Here is a 14,906-nt window from a genome sequence, read left to right on the forward strand (position 1 = left end):
AAACGATCGCCGAGTCACGGCAACAAAAATAGTATTGAGAGAAAGGTTTCAGAGTAGCAGCCGTGTTAGTCTGTATTAGCAAAAAGAAAAGGAGGACTTGTGGCACCTTAGAGACTAACCAATTTATTTGAGCATAAGCATCCGATGAAGTGAGCTATAGCTCACGGGGAAAGCTTATGCTCAAATAAATTGGTTAGTCTCTAAGGTGCCACAAGTACTGCTTTTCTTATTGAGAGGGGAAAAAAAATTACACCTATGTTAAAAAAGAGGTATACGCTAGACAAAGCACATAAATCGTGAAGCTTTTAACTTTATTGTCCCCCCCGCCCCAGTTGCATAACGTGGAGGATTCAGGACAGAAAAAGAGACATTTACATTTTGAAGACAAAAATATTTAGAAATGACCCTAATCACGAGAGAGCGGGAAATTGCCTTTTTCTGCTCTTTCGGTCGACTTATGATCTAATTATTTAACCACCAGAGAAGCTTAGATCCCACCTTGCAACACTCCTCCTCTCAAAGAAATCAATATTTCAGTGATCTGGTTCTCTTCTCTCCCTCCAGATTGGGTTGTCTTCAAAATCATGGTCAGTTTTTCACACTGAAATGCCATGTTATCAGTTTTAAGCACAATTTTCCATTGAGCTCGATGCGGACCTTTTAAAACACATGACACCATGTGGGCTATATTTACTACTAGTACATCTTATAGAGTGGATCATTAAAAAACTGCGGAAACAGAACAAGAAAAAAAAAGTCCCTTTAATTTCCACATTAGTATTAAAAGCATCCACACCAGAGGTGTAGCTTATTAACACCAGAGGTGAGGACTACTCAGCTTCCCCTGTCTTTCTTTTCAAGGCTATTTGAAAACGTAGCTCAGTCAAACTAAAACATGGACCCTCTTTCATCTCCAAAACTGTTGTACAAATTAAGCTTTTGTGAGCTGTTGAAGTATAGGTATGTGAATGGATTGATTTGGCTGTTAGTAGACCGGTTAGTAGTAAACTAGATAGACAAGCTGGGTAGGGCCTCAAGTGAACAACATCAGGCTACTTCGGTGACCTGAATATTTGGCAGGAATTATTTTCTTCCTTCCGAATAATCATCCCCCCTCCCTTCTTGTCCCATTATTTATTGCCCCACTTTGCTGTGGGGAAGGGCAGTTAAAAGAAAAGGGGAGGAAACCCTCATTTTTAAGCATTTCTTCTCTGCTGTTCTATCATCTAAATAGATTGAAGTTAAAAAAACAAACAAACAAACCAACCAACATGAACATGAACATCCCTGCTTGCTTTTAAACCAGAAGGATACCAGAATTGTAGGCAAGGCCGATTTAGTCTCATGTCGAGACATATTTGTCCATTTCTAGGGTATCTAGCTAAAACTCCACATTCCTGTGTGTTCGTTTAACACATATCCTGGCTAAAAGACCCGTCTAGTTTCTTGATATAAATGCCACTTCCTAAGCACTGTAATATTTAATGTTTCCTTGTGCCCTAGGTTATTCGCTTGGCTGTCTAGCTTCCTCTGCATTGGAATCTCACACGATCTAACAGCCATTGTAGCGCACTGAATTACACATTATCTATCCTACATTTTCGCCCATGTGCCCTCTGGTTTATAGATTCTAGCAGAGATCTCCTAAAGCTCGGATGGAAACGGACTCTCATTAGGTGAACCCTAAACGAAGCTATACGGTTTAACAATGTAGTGTATTGGAGTCAGACCCCCCGTCGGCGTCTAGTGAACGTGTCAGCAACGAGGAGAGAGCGGAGCTGGACCATCAGTGGAAACACCCACTGGAAAGAAGTGGTTTTTATGTCCCGCTTGCTTGGTGGGGAGAACGCCGCGGCGGGTGCGGGGAGGCGCTGGATGGGAAAGGCAGGCACGCTCCTGGGTGTGGGCATGCCTGGTTAGGTCCAGCGCTGGGTTTGCTCCTCTAGCTGGATCACAGGTATTAACAGGACATTTGATGGAGCGCCTTTGGGGCCCAGATCTGCTGTGGCTGCGGACTCGGCCCGAGCTGCGTCTCGCAAGCCTCGCTCCGCCAAGCCGCAGGGTCGGAGGCGGAGGCTAGCAGGCACCCAGGAATCCCTCTGGTCGCCTCTCTGCTCCTCCTTATGCTACGTTGAGTCGCCTGAGCGAATTGTGTGAGGAACGTTACATTTCCCCCCTGCGCCATCCAACTCAACGCCTGTCGCTGACCCGAGGAAATAGACCAATAATCCCCGGCCATCCGTATCTCTGTGTGCTACAGCCTTGTCAGCGTGTTTACAAATATGCCTTAAAAGCACTAAACGCCTTGGGAAAAAGAATGCTCGGTGTCTCTTAAATGAAAGCCACATGCAAGGTTGTTGCAGCCCGCAGTGCACTTTTATCCCAATAAATGTCCCTCTTAAAAGGCAGCTAGTAAACTGCAGGGAGGCCGGGGACAAGGAACAGCGCATCTGCCTGTAAAACCGGTTCCTAGCAGACATCAAGCCTGGACTCTCCACAGAGACGCTAGGGAAAACACTGTCAATGCACGGGATCTTTGCTAGAGAGGGACGCGCAGCCCTGTGCTTAAACTGAGGGCCCGCTTGGTGGCAAACTCCCGTAATAAACGCTTCCCCGGCTCTTGGCTGGCAAGGAGAGAGCTCTCTGGGTGCCGGGGGCCTGGGGCGGGGGGGTCTAAAGCTGGAAAGGCTGTTTCTGGTAATGTCACAGGTCTGAGCGTTCCTAACAAGCGCCGAGTGACTCCTGCACACCAGGAGGGGAGCTGCAGCCCGCAGAGAATCCGAAGTGAGACCGTCACTTTCACTTGCCCTTGATGCCTTCTAGCTCTAGGGAAAACCCCCCATGCGATGGGGCTGAGCCCCACTCCAGCTTCTCAACCCATTTCCCTCCTAGAGCTGCACCTTGATTCAGAGGCTGCTGGTTACGATAGCACTGTCTGTATGAATCTGTTACAGACAGGGCGGCGGGGTGGGGGTACCCACCACCACCCATTGTTATATTGCGTATTTACGGGTCAAATTCTGCCTCCCATTTACATCCGTGCCATTCTGCTGACTTCAAAGGGGTGGAAGGACGTAACTGGGGGGAGGGAGGGGAGAAATTGGCGCCACATACGTAACATTATTCTTCAGAGCTTGAAAGTGCAAAGCTGCCTTCAGCTGCAGAAATTTTTTTAAAGGGCTTCTAAAGATCTCAGGAGAGAAGGAGGCAAATCGCACAGCGCCGGGAGCGCTCTCGCTCTCTCTCTCTGAAAAAAGCATCTTTCTGCAGGGCAGCTTCCCTGCGTGCAGCAGTCAGCCCGCCCCGGTAGTAAGGGCAGCGCGCAGATGTGCCGCTGTGTTTCAAGAGATGAAGGATCTCCTGAACCTGCTGTGAAAGGGTGTTGCGTGTGATGAAGAGACGTTTCGTGGCCAGGGGTGGTGTGAAGGCGCTTGCCCTTGCAGCGAACGCGAGCTCGCCAGGGAAACGCTGCCCGAGATCACCCCCGGATTATCCGCAGCCAAGTAGCTCCCGGCCCTGAGGTTTCGGAACTTCTGAACTTTTTTGAGGGCTTTAGTGAACTTGGCTTCTTTCTCTTTCTTTCGCAACCTTTCCCCTTCCCGTCGGGATCAATTCGCTCTCTAGGAGCGGGCTCAGGAAGCTAAACTAAGATAGTCGACAGGAGTGAATCACGAGCAAACATCAAACACAAACAGATCCCGCATTTTAAAACAAAACCTACTTGGGGAGGGGGGAGAATTGGATGAGTCGGAAAAACTTCTCCACTGAACCAACCATCATTATTTGCGACAAACTGCCTGGAGCTACAGCCCGGGCGAGCTGCTCACATTGTCTCTCCAGTTTGCCCAGTCCCTATATTTATGGGCTCACGGCTCAATTAATGTCCCACTCTCCAGGGAATTCCCTTAGGTTTTCAGTTTGTTTAAACAAAGAGAGCGGACTAAAACACCAGTAAGGCTCAGGGATTTCCGTTGTAAATTTCAAATAAGACCACCCCCACCCTCTATTTCAGCCAGTGTTTTTCTAGCATTAGGATCAGGCAAGGTGTTTTGGCCTGGACTGTAGGGATCTACTTTACACCACTGATGTCTTCCAAACAACAAGCTGGTTTTAGTGTCTGTGTTGCAAACACGACATATATTTGTGGAAAAGAGAAATGATTCGCTTAGGTTGAGCGGCAGAGAGAAATCTCTTACTGCAGGGGTTGGCTTCTCTAAAGTACGGTTTTCTTCCCGAGCTGTTAACACAACCCCCTGATAAGGAAATTACAAGCTATAGAGGTTGTAAGATGGATGCTTTTACAGAGTTATTTTACAAAGTGAATTTGAGGTATACCAGTAAGGGAAGCTAGGGAGAGAAAAAAAACTTGAATATGACCGAACATGCCAACTGCTGGGAAAGGAAAAAAAGGTCCATGAAAATAACGAAAGTAATTGAATGTTATGTAGAATGGCAAGTGGCCAAATGGTTCAATATTTTCTGTGCCCTCTGTTTCCTTTGTGGAGGCTTCATCCAACCACGAGTTTCATGCTTAAATATATAGATTTGTACTATCTCAGACTAACTCGAGAGTTTCACTGAAGTGAAAGCCATCAAGAAATAAATACACCAGCCTACAGTGTTATGAATCATTTTCTAAAACTTAGTTATTACTAACTTGACCTTCTTTTTGGCGACGGGCGAGTCAAAGAGAGGCGAATAAAATATAAAGTGCAACCTGCATGAATGATGTGACTTGAGAAATATTCACCCAAAATTATCTAAGGGAGTGTGAGAAGCCAACTTTTATAGGTGTAGAATATGGATTAACCCATTTACCTTTTACCAACACATTCTGTTTGGGGGAAAAACATCAAATCAAATATTATTATAATAAACACACAATGCCAGCGTTTTAAAATGTATTCACACGCCGTTTAGAACGAGTTACTTAATATGATAAACTTCATGTTCAATGCATTAAAATACTGAATCCGTTTTAACCGCAGCACTCAGGATACTTAAAGGACCCGATTCAGCCCTATTAAGTTCTATAGACAGGTCGTGTCCAAATCGACGAACTTTCTTTCCAAAGGACCGAAGAAACTTTCCCCCTCCCCGCGCCCCATTAAAGCATACAAATTTGGTTCAATATAGTCAGATGCCCTTCGCATTTCATACTTTGGAGGGAAAAATGTTGAACAAAAATATTTTGAGAAATTTTACTGATATCTGAGCTCTGTAGGCTCAGTTAGAACGTACCAATACCAATAAATTCAGTTTTTTACTGAATATTTTAATATTTAATCCTGTGCAGAAGAAAACGACTGACTGGCTCTAATAAACCCCTTTCACTTCTATCTGTGTTAAATTAAAACAAACGGATCATTTACTAGTTACGCCGGTCCCGATCCCCCAGCCAAAACCCAAGGAATGCAAGGTCAGGCACTTTCCGTTCGTATCTACAAGCCAGCCAAGGGCAAAATAGCAGTAACGCTGCGGTATCTACCGTTTGACAATACCTTACTGGTTTAGCAGATTTCTTTTATGACACCTGCACAGATAAAAAGAAGAAAATCCCTGTCAGTTTAATTTGCGTCAAATAGGTGTTCAGGAAGAATACAGCACATGTAGGAAACGTAAAGGTTTGCTTTCCTCATGCAGGAAACAGCGAAATTGTTTCCAAAACTACGCCAGCTTTGATGAATTTCCATTTGGAGTACGCAATGACTATTCTTAAACCACCTAACGTTTCCCTAAAAACAAAATGGTATGAGATAGTGTGGTGTGTGGTATGGATTTAATCTGAGCTCAACAGGGAATCTCAACAGAGATGCTCCACAAAAGCAGAGGGAGCTCTTAACTGGATCTAATTTAAATGATAATGAAGCCTACTCACGTGTGTTGCAAAAACAAACCCAACAAGACTTCAATCTGCACATTATCTGGAGGTTATAGTCGCTCTTTATCAGGTCTGTAAAGGGTTTGAAATTTGAGCAATAAGTGTCATAAGGATGAGACCAGCTACTCAAGAATGCAGGTTTCCAGGACCTGACCGTGTCCCGTACTCCACTTTAGAGCCGGCTCTAACTGCCCGCAGGCACTAGAAAGAGTTCCTGTCACATCACTGGGAGTAGGATCGGGCCCCTAGAGGAGGCGGAGCATCTGGACCCTATTCAATTCGCACTCTTTACAAGGATACACCAGTTCGAAATGAGAGGGGGGATAGCTGAGGTAGGTCTCCACTACAGCAGCTGAAAACTTTGTTTGAAATGGGGTCTGACCCCCTGTGCCATCCTGTCTAATAAATCAAGGAGATACATATAAAGAAAAACACAAATACTGTTTTCCACATCAAAGAAATGGTCACATTAAGAAAAAGAGGCCCAAACATGACTAAACAAGCCCGCTAGTAAGTGAAAGTTGAACATTTGCTGCTCATTTTCCCAGCAGAATTAATGTCTTATGTGTATTTTTTTTTAAATGAGCTCATTGAGAGTTTTAATTTTCGAAGACTCCTAACTAAATTAATTTTTTTAAAAAAAAGCCTCTTTCTGTAGAACCACCCCAAAGTGAATCAACCTAGCCCCGATTTGGACTCTAAAACATTCAAGACTTCACACACCTAAGAAAGCCCCGTAATGGTCATACACTCTTACCTTGCTAGCCTCTTGATTACTAGGAGGACAATTCTAAATCAATACGGGCTACATTACCGCAGCGACGCCAAGACACAGAAAACATCGCGGAGGCTGGTGTGAGTGGGTGTAGGGCTGAGTTGTCATCTCACGATTAAAAAAAAAACAACACCACATGAAATATAGGTCGAAATTCTTGGTTTGCAGCACGAAGCTAAAGAAAGTCGGTTACAGATCGCAGAAGGGCTAAAAAAAGGGCCGCTATTTATGGAGCCTGCGTTAACAAACGGCTACATTGAGTCGATTTAGACCCACATTGACAGGGACTGCTAGTTTTCAAGCTTAGATCAGCTGAAAGGCCGCTGCTTTTCGCCATGCAACATAAACGCTAGATCAGATTCAAAAATGGGTAATTCAGCTTCATCATTACTCATACAGCGCCCAGGCCGAAAGCCACAAAGCGATTTTATTCTGCTCTCTCGGGGTTTGGATCTGGAGAGTCTCAGCATTATTTTGCCCTTCGGTGAGAACCGTTTTGTAGTTTTCAAGCCGTTTTGAGTGCTTAATGGAGCATTTATTCCCAGCTAACTAAAGGTTCTCGCTCGGCCTTTCTTACCATGAGCATCTAGGTGAATACACCCCCCCCCCAAAAAAACAACAAAAAACAAAAAACCAAAGACTGAGTGGGTAACCGATGTGCTGCTGATATTTCATCCATGGTGCTTTTCTTTCCCCTTTAAACTCTAACTCTTGGGAAAACAACATATTTTAAGCTTTCCACACAAATATTGATATTGGCAAATAAAGCCCCATCTCACCGTCCATGGCTAGAGACAGTATTCTTTTTGTTTCGAAATTGTGCAATCAAAATTAACCCATGGCATTACAAATTGCCTAAAATATACAGAGGGGGGAAGGTAACTTGTCTAGACAAAACTCCTACCTCCACCTGCCACTGTGGCAGAACGTGCCTGAGCCCTATGGCGAAGCATTTGCCTATCGGGGGACGCAGGCAAATGGCACAAAGTAGGATACGTCAAGCTCAAACACGTGTATCACTGCATTACTGCCCGTAAATCGTTGGTGCGATCAAATAACCCAGGGAAGGTTGATCTCGACGCCTTGATTTGTATTCTGGTCACAGGGCAGCCCTGTAGACCTATATCTGAAGCGAAGCAGGATAGCATGTCCTGGACATAGAACAGAACCAGATTGATCGCATCCTTGATAGCCATTGGGGTCTGAAACGCCAAATAAGGAACATACAAATACCATACCAACGCCCTCCGGATCAAGAGACTGACTTTAATCACCTCATAGGGCCACGCTATACAATATACTAAATGGACTCCACCAGCCTTTAAGATGCACGGTCTGCAACAGAAACAAAGCAGATGAGTAGTATTAATGAAAATGACATCAACATGAGTCCGATCCACACATAACTGTTGGTTAAGAGGTCTATTCTCAGACAAAAAAATAATGGAAATGGGCCCAAAATAAGGAATGAAACTTCTACTTTTAAAGAAGGGAAACTACCTGATCACTCAGTTTCTAACTATGACATTTTAAAAATAGAGATTCCTTTGTGGTCTTTAAGGAACCGCTGTACTGCGCTTCTGTGAACTAACGTCGCCTTAGCAGCAAAAAGTTCACTCAATTTCATCAGTCCAGTTCTTCATAGAGGTTCCAATTTAATAAGAAACTATTTGTGAGGAATGGAAAAAAAGTCTGTAGAAATCACTATTTAGTTGAGCCTGTTTCATTTTCTTGGACTGCCTCCACTTCCATTATCTGCTTAATAGTATTTGCTTTCTGTGGCAGGCATTCTTCTTTTCCCACATTAAGAAAATTGTTTTTAAAAGAAAATTGCTGAGGAACTGAATTAAATTAGGTGAAATACAAAGACCTCACTACACAGGGCAGAGAAAGAATTCACGTTAGTCCTGTGTTTTTGCAAATGGGTAGACACTTGAATCTCTTGCAGATGATAATGGCAAAACACCTGTCCTGTTGAAATGACTGGTATCATATTATTACAGTCATCCTGCGGGAAAATAACTTATCTCCATCAACAGCAACTTGAATCAACCTTGTTCTTTTAATACTCTTAAAAATCGTGACACACAGCAGTAGACAATTAACACCAATACAAAAATACAGGAGTTACCCTCTTTATTTCTTATTGTTTATTTAATTTACAAAGCCTTAGCTACATAGCAGCAACTTTCCCTCGAAAATTGGTTTGTACAGAGAAACACCGGAGGAGCTGATTTAAAGTCTTAACTAACTGCATTGTGCTCTTACAGGCATTAAGATTCAACATAATGAGTTATGCAATCAAATATCACCTAGGGCACAAAAGGTACATGCTTGCCCTTAGAGATTGAAGAGACCACTGAATTTCAGCCACCAGGACACTTGGCTACTATCTGATCAGTGGTAACTGGCTTTCTTTAGTATGCAGGTGCAGCAAAGTAAATGTTGACGCTTAAAGGAAATACAGAAACCCAAATGAAAACTCTCCAGTTTCAAAAACACCAATCAACCCCAAATCCCAGCAAAACACAAATAATTTAATTAGTTGGAGCCTGGGGCAGGCAGAATTTTGCTAACCAGCCCGAACAACATTATTTAGCTAGACTATCAAAAAGTGTACCTGTCCAGTCATTTGTCCATAAGTAGGCATCTATTTGTATGTTGTTATACAGGTAACCCATACATGCTCCCTCTTCACAATTTTACTCATGTCAGTTTCAAATCACCATAGAAAAGGCTTGTCCAACAGGGGATTAGGGTCGATTACAAAGTGTCTCTGTTCAAGTTACTGGAAATTCCAAGACAGTTGCAAGGTTGGCTGAAATATAAGGAGCTCTTCAGTATTTATAGAGAAAGTCTCCCAACCGCATATACAAGGCCCTCTGCACCACCATGAGTTGCCTGAGTGAGCTGGGGGGGGGGGGGTGAGAAGTGTAAGCTACAAGTTGTGATCAGCTTGTCCCTGCACAACATATAGATAGGGCAGTTGGGGACAGAGCAAGGAACTACCACAAGACAACACCTAAAAGATATACAGTGTCACTAGCTTTGAGCTGGAATAGAGAGATGTGTTGCAAACCTGTTAATCTACAGGTGGGCTGGAGGTCTTTTCCTTAAGTTTCCTACAGAAAGGCCATTTTTCTTCCCTTGTGTGAGAAGGGACAATTTTTCCTTTTCTATTTTAAACTGGAATAATGCCCAATTCCCTTGAGAATCCCAGTCTCATCTAATTTATCCTAGTTAATTATGTGTCATGGGTTCCACTATCAATTTTTAGGCCTGCAGAGGCTGTAAATCAGCACTGAATCTGGTTCCTTGTCTTACTAGGTTTATAACTCCCATGCCAAGCCAGGATAATATTTTTTCACAAGTCTTTAAAAAGATTAAAATTAGATAATCTGTTTTTTTCCACTTATGCTGGTAAAAAATAAAACAAGCAACAAAGATTGCTAGTGTAAGACTTTTATGCTAGTACAGTTTAGTACAAACAGCTTTGATCTAAGATTGGAAATTTGGCAACCTAATCATGCATAATATGGTTCAGTTCTCTTCTGTATTATTGGGGACATCCAATAAAAACTAGTTTTCGTAAGGATTTTTCTCATTACACAATGTCACTGTAAGGTATCGTTTTCCAGTACAACCTGGCTTCCATTACTGCTAATAGGAGTAACTTTGGTGTTCATCAAGGAAAGAATGTATCTCCATAAATACACATTTCCATGACTGCTATGACTTACTATGCTGTGACACTGCAATCAAAGGGCTGTTAATCAACTACATTCTTTGCAGTGACTGTAATTTGTGCAGTAGGCAATCAAATGGTAGTTATGCTCCTGTGTATCTGTGGACTGATATAGATCCTAGTTATGGGAGCATCTTTGAAAATTATAGCATCATAGAGTAGATCGACCTTTAAGGGACAGGCCTGTTAAAATTAATTATGATGCTCCATTAAGGTAAAATGCAGCACTAACCCTACATAAAAAGAAATCTGTAGAATATTTTTCTTTGTATCAACCAAAATATATTTTCTGTAAATAGAGCAGCACCTTGTTAAATGGGGATCAGTTAAAAGAAAAGAGCATTTTGAAGAATAGTGTTTTGTTAAAATAAGGTTACTGTTTAATTACTGTCTACTATACAAGCAGAATGGACTGTACAATAAACAAGAGGCATATATAATTATGGTACTTGGTTATTCAAGCACAGATTATTTGAGCATCATTGACGCATTTTAGTCTAACTAAGCAATCATGTTCAATTTTGGATATAGTCTCCCCATTTGAGGATGTTGTGATTACCAGTATTCAAATAGCTATAAACCTGTTAAAAACTTTCTAAATAAAGAAGTAGGTAAAAAAAAGTTCTCATTTTATGAGCTCAGATACTATGGTGTTGAAGGAAATCAGGTAGCTGCAAGTTAGATAGGCAAAGAGAGTTCAGTGTTTGGATCAGAGGAGAATACATGTAAAAATTTCAAAAGTCTTTCAAATTGATTTGGTAAATGACACAGTTATAACAAACCTCTCTATGTATATTCCTATGTTGGTCATTTCAATCCCAATTTGGAATCACTGCATTTTTAGGTTTCTGAGAATGTATTCTATACATTCACCAGAGGACTTTTTAAGTGGATATTCCCATTAATTTTTTCTTCCTGATTTATAGGATGTACAAATAATAATAAAAAAAAGCCTTAGATGGAAATGTTGATGGATTGTTGTTAAGAGTGCTGGTGCACCATATGGACAGTAGAACTTCTAGCAGACTATGCTCTCAGATTTTTATGGATCTGGGTTTGTTAAGCCACTAATGGGGAGAGGAGAAGGGTTTTCAGTTTACAGGGTCAGTGTTAGTCTATATCAGCTTTTCCTCATTCAACACATTCCTGTTCTGACTTCAGAAAATAGAACTGGCTCCCTGGGAAATTTTTCAATGAAAATACTCTGACCATGTTCCTAACTAGGAAGTATTTTCTGATGTAGACAGGAAGTAGCATATGACATCTTTGTGTTGTAAAGCTACGGTTCTCAACGTTTATTTCATTTATGGACCTCTAAAATTTTCAAATGGAGGTGAGGACCCCTTTGGAAATCTTAGACATAGTTTGGGTCAGCGGACCACAGGTTGAAAATGACTGTTGTAAGGAACGGGGTCCCAATTGATAGTGGAAGAGATGTCATGTCTCATAAATATGCTGCCATCTCTAGACATCCATACTTATTATTCATAATATCAGACATTACAAAGTTGTGTACATTCCACTATAAAATGTTTGCACAACCTTAAGAGTCCCATTCTACTCCAACTGAAATCAATGGAAGTCTTTCCATTAATTTTAACAGGAGCTGGATCAGACACCTTTGTCCATATCTGACCAGACCCAGTGCCTCTTTGATGTTCTGATCATATAATAGGGTTCTTTGAAAAAGCAAATTGTGCACTTTGATATGACATTGCAACATTATGTAGTAAAGGCTGCAGCATATCTTGGCATAGTCCATGCTTGACTTTTGGATGGATATGTTGTTTAAACACCACCATGACAATGCTAATTTGTGGAATAGCAGAATAAGTACAATACTATAACAAAGAAGTTCGCTACAAAATTCTGTCACTTCAGAGTACTTGCTCACAGATTACATTGTAGAGCAGTTAAGACAAAACTACCACTTTGCTCATCACATAGCATGCACCTGAAATGATGATGCCAAATCAGTTGCCATAAACAGTTTTCAGTTTATTCATGCTTGGAGACGACGGTTCTTAACTTTTGAAAATCTGCAGTGCTGCCCTGATGAAAGTAGATACAGTTCCCTTTTACACAGCATGAATTTGGAAATACAAATCTCCTTCATTTGTAGCTGCTCTCACATGTGCAGAGGGGTGCAGATTGCCACCTGCTACACCCATGGGTGTGTGTCAAATCACATAATGAATCTGAATTACTAGATGTTACATTCGGGCCTCTACTTTAGCTGATACACAGGTAAAACATATAGTCAGAAATCTACTTAGTGACTGTACAGCTGCACATATTGAAAACTATGTTATTTCAGGTTTCAGAGAAGTAGCCGTATTAGTCTGTATCCGCAAAAAGAAAAATTTGTTAGTCTCTCAGGTGCCACAAGTACTCCTTTTCTTTTTTCGTGTTATTTCAGTGATGGAAGAAGGTTGTTCCTGCCATCCTTAATAATATAATGGTAGTCATAGTTTTCAAATTTGGGCACCTACATGGCATGTAGTGATGCATCTGGATCTTCAAATTAGCATTAAGTATCTAAAACAGGTACTTGATCAGGTAAGTACCAATTTGTGTCCACATCTAAAGAACTGGATGCTGTAACACATCGCTTATGGGCATTTTATATTCTTGTTTATGATGAATAGCAACTTACTCCATAAGCAGTTCCATTGATACATTTCTATTCATCCTGAATAAGGTAACTGGTGTCCCCATCCTCTGATGCCCCAGAAACTTCTCAGATTTGGTCCAGTAAGTAGCAATTTTGTGTGAATTTATTTGTAATTCCTATCACCAATACAGTCTGGTGCATCCAGAGACGAACAGAGTCTCCTTTCCTTGAGATCTCAGTGCATTCTTGGGATCAGCTAACCCAGGTTCTCCCCTTCCTTCCTTCCGGTGTCTTCTTTTATACTCCTCAGCTCATGGCTAATAGGTTCATCAGCCCTCCCACCCTGATCAGCGAATTAGTGGCATATTCCCCAATCAGCCTTTTTCGGGGGAACTGACTGGTGCCTAAGTGCAGGCTCACCAGTTACTTTCCAGCATTCTGTCACACTAGCCTTCAGTATGAATAGCAGGCTCACTGGAGTAAGCAGCAATCTATCTTTTTCAAAATTTAAATAAGAAATTAGCACTTAGATTTTAATTAGAGAATATTTTTGTTCCTTTTAAATAACGAGGCAATTAAATAGGCAGAGATCAGCTTCATGAGTTTGCATATGAATAGTAAAAATCCTTAAACATCAGTATTAATGCAGCTTTCCTTTGGATTGTTCAGAGTAAAAGACGATAAAGTTAAACACTTCCAATCCATATTAACTTGTGGATGTTAAAAGAAGACAATATGATGGACACTTCACAGAACAATGTCTTCTGGAATTTACACCATGTTCCAAAAACAATGACAACATAAGAATTTATGTTTTCTTTATTGACTGACATCTCAAGCCTCATCAGCCTTCCCACTTGAGTCTCAGTTTGTAGCAGTTTAAGGCTTCACAAGAAAGCATGAAACAAAAGCAAACAGATGAGGAAACACCAAAGACTTGCTTCTCTATATGCAATTAGCAATTTCCACCTTTTAAACAGAAACCATTTAAAAATAGGAATACAAATCTAACGACCTTTTCTGTCCTGTCTATGGATGAACATAGTGATTATTAAAAACAATGAGAGTTATGCACCCACTTCAAGCGTGCTAAAGGTAAACATAGTACTTCTCAGGCTTCCTTCATTAAAGCTAAAAGAAAAGGAGGACTTGTGGCACCTTAGAGACTAGAGACTAACCAATTTATTTGAGCATAAGCTTTCGTGAACTACAGCTCACTTCATCGGATGCAGTATGCATCCGATGAAGTGAGCTGTAGTTCACGAAAGCTTATGCTCAAATAAATTGGTTAGTCTCTAAGGTGCCACAAGTCCTCCTTTTCTTTTTGCGAATACAGACTAACACGGCTGTTACTCTGAAACCTTTCATTAAAGCTGTCTCACAATACTTTTACGCATGCGTGCATTAGTTTGAATGAGACCAATTACTTGAACAAATAGAGACTGCCTACCATTGACCTAGAGATGTAATGCTACACTACCACAGGAGAGAATTTCAGGATGGTGAACTCAACTTTTCACTGAAAAAAATGTTAGAAGTCCTTGAAAGTATAAAACATTAGCAGCTTGCCTTAGCGTCACAACAGAACAGTACTAACATAATTTAGCATTAGAATTCATATGCACCTCTCATCTTACTAGAAACAAATACTTGCATTTTATAAGCCTCTAACATGCTGAGAATTTCCATTGTTTCTTCAATAATATATACATGTAGACTTTTCTCAGGGTGCCATTCTTGGCCATTAGAGTTCACAACACAGTTCATAAGTATAAACATGATATATATTATTATTGTATTATAAGAAATCAGTACTTCAGTTTCTAACATACATCCTCAATAATAATCATGACCTATTATTGCATTTATACATCTAAACTAGTTGTTATGA

General features: G+C 41.2%; 1 protein-coding gene across 1 annotated transcript in view; it reads right to left on the minus strand.

Annotated features, from left to right (window-relative positions):
• Positions 1 to 7,948: 7,948 nt before the first annotated feature.
• The window catches only part of LRRIQ1 (leucine rich repeats and IQ motif containing 1), a 182,454-nt gene continuing 175,496 nt past the window's right edge, over positions 7,949 to 14,906 (minus strand). The window contains exon 29 of the mRNA XM_084650345.1: positions 7,949 to 7,991. The gene's annotated coding sequence lies outside the window, so the exon portion shown is untranslated. The remainder of the gene's footprint in view (positions 7,992 to 14,906) is intronic.

The sequence above is a fragment of the Lepidochelys olivacea genome, assembly GCF_965140295.1.
Source record: "Lepidochelys olivacea isolate rLepOli2 genome assembly, chromosome: 1".
NCBI lineage: Eukaryota > Metazoa > Chordata > Testudines > Cheloniidae > Lepidochelys > Lepidochelys olivacea.